Source organism: Schistocerca cancellata, chromosome 5, assembly GCF_023864275.1.
Source record: "Schistocerca cancellata isolate TAMUIC-IGC-003103 chromosome 5, iqSchCanc2.1, whole genome shotgun sequence".
Lineage (NCBI taxonomy): Eukaryota > Metazoa > Arthropoda > Insecta > Orthoptera > Acrididae > Schistocerca > Schistocerca cancellata.
This window is the reverse complement of record NC_064630.1, coordinates 838,515,720-838,525,408: the sequence shown is the minus strand read 5'-3', so window position 1 is coordinate 838,525,408 and position 9,689 is coordinate 838,515,720.

Here is a 9,689-nt window from a genome sequence, read left to right as displayed (position 1 = left end):
TCTGGACGGGGGCTACCCAGGAGGATGTCGTTATTAGGAGAAACAAAACTGGCATTCTACGGATCAGAGCATGGAATGTCAGATCCCTTAATAGGGCAGGTAGGATAGAAAATTTAAAAAGGGAAATGGATAGGTTAAAGTTAGATATAGTGGGAATTAGTGAAGTTCGGGGGCAGATGGACGAAGACTTCTGGTCACGTGAATACAGGGTTATACAGGGTTATAAATACAAAGTTGTAGGGGTAATGCAGGAGTAGGTTTAATAATGAGTAAAAAGATAGGAGCACGGTTAAGCTACTATGAACAGCATAGTGAATGCATTATTGTAGCCAAAATAGACACAAAACCCATGCCTGCCACATTAGTACAAGTTTATATGCCAACTAGCTCCACAAGATGACGAAGAGATTAATGAAATGTATGATGAGATAAGAGAAATTATTCAGATAGTGAAGGGAGACGAAAATTTAATAGTCATGGGTGCCTGGAATTTGATAGGAGGAAAAGGAAGAGAAGGAAACGTAGTAGGTGAATATGGAATGGGGGTAAGAAATGAAAGAGGAAGCCGCCTGGTAGAATTTTGCACAGAGCAGAACTTAATCATAGCTAACACTTGGTTCAAGAATCATGAAAGAAGGTTGTATACATGGAAGAAGACTGGAGATACTGGAAGGTCTCAGATCGATTATATAATGGTAACACAAGATTTAGGAGCCAGGTTTAAAATTGTAAGACATTTCCAGGGGCAGACGTGAACTCTGACGACAATCTATTGGTTATGAACTGTAGATTAAAACTGAAGAAACTGTAAAATGGTGGGAATTTAAGGAGATGGGACCTGGATAAACTGACAGAACCAGACGTTGTAGAGAGTTTCAGGGAGAGCATTAGGGAACAACTGACAAGAATCGGGGAAAGAAATACAGTAGAAGAAGAATGGGTAGCTTTGTGAGATGAAATAGTGAAGGCAGCAGAGGATCAAGTATGTAAAAAAGACGAGGGCTAATAGAAATCCTTGAGTAACAGAAGATATATTGAATTTCATTGATGAAAGGAGAAAATACAAAAATGCAGTAAATGAATCAGGCAAAAAGGAATAAAAACATCTCAAAAATGAGATCGACAGGAAGTGCAAAATGGCTAAGCAGGGATGGCTAGAGGACAAATGTAACGATGTAGAGGCATATATCACTAGTGGTAAAATAGATACTGCCTACAGGAAAATTAGAGAGACCTTTGGAGAAAAGAGAACCACTTCCATGAATATCAAGAGCTCAGATGAAAACCCAGTTCTGGCCGGCCAAAGTGGCCGTGCGGTTAAAGGCGCTGCAGTCTGGAACCGCAAGACCGCTACGGTCGCAGGTTCGAATCCTGCCTCGGGCATGGATGTTTGTGATGTCCTTAGGTTAGTTAGGTTTAACTAGTTCTAAGTTCTAGGGTACTAATGACCTCAGCAGTTGAGTCCCATAGTGCTCAGAGCCATTTGAACCAAAACCCAGTTCTAAGCAAAGAAGGGAAAGCAGAAAGGTGGAAGGAGTTTATACAGGGTCTATACAGGGGATATGTTCCTGAGGACAATATTATGTAAATGGAAGAGGATGTAGATGAAGATGAAATGGGAGATACGATACTGCGTGAAGAGTTTGACAGAGCACTGAAAGACCTGAGTCGAAACAAGGCCCCGGGAGTAGACAACATTCCATTAGAACTACTGATAGTCTTGGGAGAGCCAGCCCTTAAACAGCTCTACCATCTGGTGAGCAAGATGTATGAGACAGGCGAAATACCCTCAGACTTCAAGAATAATGTAATAATTCCAATCCCAAAGAAAGCAGGTGTTGACAGATGTGAAAATTATCGAACTATAAGTTTATTAAGACACGGCTGCAAAATACTAACGCGAATTCTTTACAGACGGATGGAAAAACTGGTAAAAACCAACCTTGGGGAAGATCGGTTTGGATTCCGTAGAAATGTTGGAACACGTGAGGCAATACTGACCCTACGACTTATCTTAGAAAATAGATTAAGGAAGAGTCGAGGGGATATGAAAGGGAAGCAGTGGTTGGGAAGGGAGTGAGACAAGTAAAGGTAAAATAAGAGCCCTGTTCCTTTAAATGGCTGTCGGTTCATCAAATAAAATAAAATTTTTTAATATAAGTGAGTTTACTGGCGATAGTATTTCTGTTTACCATGAGTTCCGCCTATGTCATTTGCCAGCGTAAACCGGCTCTGCCCAATTGGTAATGAAGGAACGTGACGTTTAATGCAGATTCTGGATTATAACGTCTTTTTCTTGAGGTTACGAGAGGTAAAGTAAATCTGTTTGTGCCTTTTAAAAGTAAATGCCTGAACCCACGCATTTCACCTGTGATAGTGCGTTCCACCAGACCATTGTGGCCACATTTCCCAGCCCCAGGAGTGTGCTGTAACAGATCATATGCTTAGCTTACGACATTAGTCACGGTGGAAAATATGCGAGTCTATTAAATGATTAAGTAGAAGCAAGCTTCTGACAAGGAGATTACTCTATTCTCATGTCAGCAGGATGTAAAGACTCTTCTAGGCATCATAGCCTCGATGTGAAGCATTTTGAAATTTTCACTAATTCAGCAAATTTTTTTGGTTGAGAAAATCCACTTGGAAGTGTGAAGTTACCGGATTATCCGATTATTACCATCATTATTATTATCATTTTCTTCATACCGCTGCTGGAACACATGTGCTTGAACATCATTTAATGCCTTTTTGTCATTATAGAGGTAGTTGCCCAAGAACAGTTTCTTTCCCTGTCTACGGAATTCTTTTCATGTTAATATCAAACATCAGCAATAACACGTAGATTACATTAAAACTGAAGTAACTGACGAAGACGTCACTTGATAACAAAAACGCGCTGTCTTTCTTCATTTACTTGCGCCTATAAATGGCTGTCGAATACAGCCAAACCAAAAATCAGTGGATCTTACTGCCTTCCGATATATGTCGCTGTCAGTTCTTCCATATGATTTGGTCGACGTGACCTGTTTCAAGTTGTGTATGACAGAGAATGTTTTAGAAAATAAATTGTTTTCCTTTGCAATAAACAGAAAGATTTTCATTCTAAGCTATCCAAGTTCAAAATTTTCGCAACATTAGTTCAAATTTAATATTCGCTTTTGTAATGTGGGAAAGTATTTTACAGTTGCAAAACTCGCATCCGACCCATTGACCTTACACTTCATCGCTGACCATAAATTCTAGCTCAGAGTGACATCAGTTTAAGTAACCTAATGTAGCGAAGACTATTTGCCAGTGATCTTTCTCACCGGAAAATACGCAATTAACCCACTGGGCTCCATAAGTAAACCGTAACAGTAATTTCTGTGTATGCAACGCATACGCATTGTAGAATTTAGTAGTGCTCTCTCTTCCAATTCTGTCTAAAATACGCCTGATCAAACGGGCCCTTTATCATTACAGGCAACATCATACTGACAACAGTAATGTGCTTTTACTGACAACCTTACTGTTCGTTTTACCTGATTTTGTAATCATTTAAATAAACAACATGACCTTCCAGTGTACGTCACAAGATGCTTAATGGCAATGAAGGTTGAGGCATCAAAGAGAGACCATTTACGTTGTTTAATTTTTCTCCTTTTCTGTTTATGCGAACTTGAAGGCGCTACATTCAATTCAGTTCTCTTTATTTTGGTGCAGGGACGCGCAAGTGCCAACGCAGGCACAAACGAGAGATCCTTAATTTTAATGCCAAGCAGAAGCTACAGAGGTGGCTACATGGCGGAACACTGGTAAATAGCAAGACTACGAGTATGAAGGTCTCGGCTTCGATCCCTGGTCAGTCCCACGAATTTTATCTCCCGTTTCACACTTATTTCCCTTTGGGCAGTGTTTGTTGATGTGAAAAATGCCGAGTTGCACTGTGGTCCGATAGCCACGTTAAACTGTAGGTTCCCCTATTAACTGTCAGGCACGTCAACTCAATGGTCGGAGGAAAGCAACGACATAGCACCTCCAACAGGACCGTGCCTATTAAAGCACTGTGGTGTTCAAATCAGTCTTCCGACTGATGACTGCTTTACTTTACTATGGGTTCCAAAGTTAATGATCTTCAAGTTATTAACATTTTTGTGTTTTCATGGTGTAGCTTTGATATCAGTAAACGTAAGTAACCGACCGAGCACTGTCACCGTTCGAGTTGTCAAGGTGGGAGACGACGATGCTGTCGACCCCAGCTACAATCTTGTTCATGGCTATGTTTCAGTCGACTACCACTTTGTGCCTTTCTGTGTATTTCAAGATATACTTTTATACACTTGGTATGCATCCACGTTGATATCTGATACAGCTGTATTTAGCAACACGAATCAGATATGTTTTCCGAGCAATATATCAGAAAATGTCAGTGCAGCGAGGTTTCGTTTGTGTGTTGCGCATGGGGCAAGAAATATTTGTGTTTTGCATGCTGCTGTGATAGGTTTCACCCCACTGAACGTGCGCAAGCTCACGAATAGACTATCAACAATTGGAATTACGCAATAATACACTTAAAAGGTGTATGTTTGCATTATATAACCCGATGAAACTAACTGTAAATAGATGTATTATCATATAAATTGAACATTAAGCTGAACATTCTTGTCACATATGTAACTCTTTTAGTGTTAACTGCTTATATTTAACAGTCTGGGTTGTATGACCTTTTCAGGTTTAATTTACTTTGTTTTATACCTGTAATCTGTAGGTCTAAGGACTCTCATTCCATTATATTGTGTTATGGATCATTGTAGTGGTTAAGTAACTTTATATTCTTTACCTGTAAACATAGTGTACAAGTACTTGTCATTGACAATGTAAAAATTGACACACACTACATCCATGTGAAATTGTCACAGTTGGATCCATGGTGTAAGAAATAAATAAATAAATAAATAAATAAAATTATATGCCTACTTGCTTATTTCTCGCGCTTCTTGATGCTTTTCTCAAAAAATTAAAATAAAAAGAAAAAGAGAGAAAGAGAGAGAAAACACAAATGTATTTCAAATATCAGCTCGTTGATGCCATGTTCGTCTCGTGATGTAAAGCAAGGATAGTTGATAGGTAATATCTCGTTGTACTAGCAATATGTATGGCTACAGGATTCTTTCTTTTCTCTCTGCAAACAACCAGAACAGAATTCAGTAACGAACTGGTAAGAACACCTATGCAGTGGGCCGATTAAACACTCAGCCTTTCTTGGTTATTTTGTTAATCGTCTGTACTGCAGTAAACATCCTTGATTACTGATTTGTTATTACTACCATTTTCAATGTTATTCGTCTCACAATAGCTTTCCTATCACTCATTGCTGCCGATGCACGTGAAGAGTGGATCAGGATGAATGAAATGTGGGATGTTTCGTCACGGAGAATATACACATTTATCTCGGCGTCTTGTGTTCAGGGTAATATGAAAATATCAGTAAGAGAAGACAACAATGGGATGCCGGTGATGCAGGCAATAATATCCAACTATTTCTGTCGACTTAACACCATGACGACAGACAAGTTGGCGTCTCAATGTATCTTGATAATACTTTGTTAGCCTTGTTGCGGCCTCGTTCTAATACCTCGTGGAAGCAGGCATAACATTTTGGTTTTGGAACACCGAGCAATAAAACACAAAGATAGTAGATGGAAGGATACAAAGAAACAATCAGACTCATGGGTGTGGATGCAGTTCATCATTAGAAAACTAAAAAAGATCGATGTATACGCTGGTTAGTATACATTATTCGTATAGATCTGAAGATGCAAAAACTCAGATCTGCACAGTGCCCGCATCTGCACTTTAGTTACTGTCTTAATGGGCATAATATTTAGTTCCTTCTCTTCTGAATTTTCAAATGTATTGATTATTACGTGGCACAGACTAATTAGTTAACTGTGTTTCTTATAGCTTCCATTCCCACCAACATTTTTCTACATTCTCGTGCAATTCATGAAATGCTACTAGTATGATCACAAGACTGCACATAGATGCAACCGATTTCAAGGTGCAACGTGTTTGTTATCTTACTTTTCGTGATAGGTGGAAAAAGTTGATTTCCAAAGACGTTTTATTGTACCGAAATAATCTTTTGTCACAAAGTAACAGGGTAAGTGTTTTATTCGTATATATTTTGTGGGAAACTGTAATCGTGATGGAAGTTTATACACCTGAATGCCTGACACAACTGGTGGGAGAAAACGCGCCTCTTCTCCATATCCTCCAATGACACGAGCACGGGATTCTCCTCGCATTCCGCTACAGAGCTGTTCCTAGCACAACTGAGAATTAGCAACATAGTCAGAAAAATTTGGCGACACTGTGACAGTGCAATCACTTCCACGTATGGTACTGAATTGACTCGCTAAATTCACTTGATATTCCCTTTCCATCCGAATGCCTCTTGCTATATAACCCCTAGACACTGTGTAATGGTCGCCTGGTCGTAGATATTGCTAATTGCTATAATCGCACTATTTCACTCCCATTTACGGAGCTTGTTAGCACTTGATGTTAGGTTGGCGCCATTAAAATGCATTGTGTTGTAGTAATCGCTGCTACTTGCTGGATCGCTGCTGTCTCTCGATGCTGATGCTGGCTCTACATCTGGTTGTCTAGGGTTAAAAACGTGAGGTCCCGTGTTTTTTATGTGCTTTTGATGATAAAGAACGAGCGAAACCAACAAATATGTAAACTTCAAATATTTATTACTCTGGTGGCCATCTTAATTCCACTGTCCACCAAAGACCGTGACTCAACACAAAGTAGTACTTCCGTTACATGTTCTTTGCATTGTTTATCCACCTCAAACAATAACACAAAAACACACTTTACCAAAGTGACATTCCGACTGCCTCTCGACCCTTCTTGCTGCTCGTATTTATAACATTGTCAAAGAACTACGAAAAAGAGATATAGTTTATAAGTCACATGTACATCTGTTATCATAATTTGTGCAGAAAAGTTATTAATTTGCATCGAGTGACATAATTTAACATGTTATTAAAATGACAGACAGATTTGTTGACTTGACAGAATAATTCTTTGTTACAAAAAGGCCGTTTTTTAGAAGTTTGTCAATCGACTTCTCTAATTTGCATAAATAAGTAAATAACATGAATTATTAAGAATTACATTGCTTTTCGTCTAAAATAGGATTGATTTCGCGAATACTGAGTGAAAACGCTCCTAGTGAACAAATAGGTTTCACTGGGTGATTTTTATTTAAGGAGATCCAAAATACCTAAGTTGTCCACTATTTTTCGTACTTCATATTAATTATTTAAGATGAACTCAGTGTTTTTACATGATGACATTTGCTGTATCAGTGATCAAGTGATATTAACTTTTGTGTGGGTCAGTTATTCAGTATAATTTAATGGGTTGACTGTTTATGGAGACATGTTATGCAATCATTGTTAACATACACAATAACTTTTCTAGAATCATAAATACTCGTTAAACTGGTTGAATTTGGAGGGTATCGCATACTTCGGTACAGTAAAGCCTTTAATATGTTCCGTTACAATACCCCCCTCAGGTAATATCATTTACAGAACGTTAATGATATTAGCCGACTAGGACAAATGTGTCAAATGGTTAAAATTTGGGAAAGTACTACTTTAATAATTTTTTTGTTTTACTATGCATCATGTGTATGTATACAATGACCGTTACACCGTTTCAAAATGACTTTTTCCTGCAAATATTTTAGTTGTGTTGTTTCAAATGCACTTTGTGTTATGGCTCTCAGTATGACAGCATAATAAAAATATTTAGTAATGTATGAAAGTAAAAAAAATGTTAATCTTTGCTCCCAGTGAGCCACATGGAAAATGATCAAAAACAGACACAAATATATCAAATGCGATTTTAAGATATATAAAAAATATACGTAAATTATTTCAAAGTCAGTTCTCACTGAGTCACAGATTAATCAAGATAATAGAAGGAACATAAATATATTCCATAGATGGACAGGTCATATGTCCATAGGAAAATATTGCAACTGTCTGCTCTTTTTGAGCCACATAAAAGAAATGAAAACAAAGAACATAATTATAAGTATGAACATGATATATAAACACAAACACTAGAGAAGTCACATGTATGAATATAATATGCATTTGAAAAAAAGGAAATATTTAAAAAACTTGTCTCCCATTGAGACACATAGTCAAGACACTTTTTTTTTTTTTTTTTTTCACAAGCTGCTTATATTTTATGACCCACCGTCTAATTTCTTATGGTGGGTCATATATTGCCACTTAGCCGCTGTGACTGGGTCCGGGGTCCGCAGTGACTGAAAGTAACACCACACCGGCTCCCGTCCCCACTCACACCGTTGCCCGTGTCCCGCCACGTGGAGGGGGCCCGGCCCCGCCGACAACACGACCTGAGCGGTGGTTTTCCTCGATGTACCATAGGTATCCGTCGGGTTGGGCTCAAAAGAGAGGAACCACAATTAAGATCCTTCCATCCAGGACGTGTGCCGCCTCTTACCAGGGGGGCGTGGGTCCCTTGAAGAGGTGCCCAACTTTAAGCTTCAGATGAGAAGTTCTTAGTATAGTGGAGGTTGAGGTATAGGCTGTGTAGGTTAGTTGTACAAACAGTTCACACTGAGCCAATGAGACTTACAATGATACGTGGTGTGGCAGTTAGCACCTTCCGGCCCCGCCAGCAACACAACCTGAGCGGTGGTTTTCCCCGATCTACCATAGGTATCCGTCGGGTTGGGCTCAAAAGAGAGGGACCACAATTAAGATCCTTCCATACAGACGGTGCGCTGCCTCTTAACGGAAGGCGTAGGTCCCTTGAAGAGGTACCTAGCTTTAAGCTCTTATTGAACATGGAGATGCTGTTAACTGTTTATATATAAGGTGCAATCTGTTTTCAGGATTGTGTGTGACTTGTGCACCTCTTGTCGGTTGTTCCACTCTATTCTTTGAATTTAACTTGGTTGACACTATGGATCATCCGCGCTGGACGCTTCTATATCTGTGTTGGTGTCCTGGTCTGTATCTGTTTCTTCTTCATCACTCGTGGTGCTAATCATATCTGTGTCCCCCTGGGCATCGTGACGTCTGTTTGGACCGACTTGATTTCGGTAGGGTCTGTTGCGCATGTATTCTATTTGTTGGATCTTCGAGATTTCGTCCGTTAGTTTGTTGAGTTCAGTCCACCTTTCCGGGTCGCGTATTATGGCATGTAGTTCGTTCTGTGTGTTCAGGCGATTTATGTGTACTGTGTGTCTTATGTTCGTGCGTTGTCCGCAGAAGAAGACAGTATGTTCAGGGGAACCTTCTTCCCCGCATGTGCATCTATTAGTCTGCTGCAGACTCACGCGGTACAGGTGCGTGGGATAAGGGCCATGTCCTGTGATGAAATGTACCATACCGCGGCTGGGATCAATATGTTTTAGTTTTAGTCTTTCCCGGATGTCAGGGAAGAAGTTGTATACACGGCGGCCCTTATCACTGTTGGCCCACTCGCTCTGCCAGGTATCCACTCGCCATGCTCTGAGTTGGCGTGTTGTCTCAATCGGTACACCAGTGATCTGCCGAACCTGGTCTATTCTCCCCATCCTAAGCCAGTACATTGCTGCGTGGTACCTGATGGTGATATCTATGGGGAAAATTCCCATGACGACACATAGT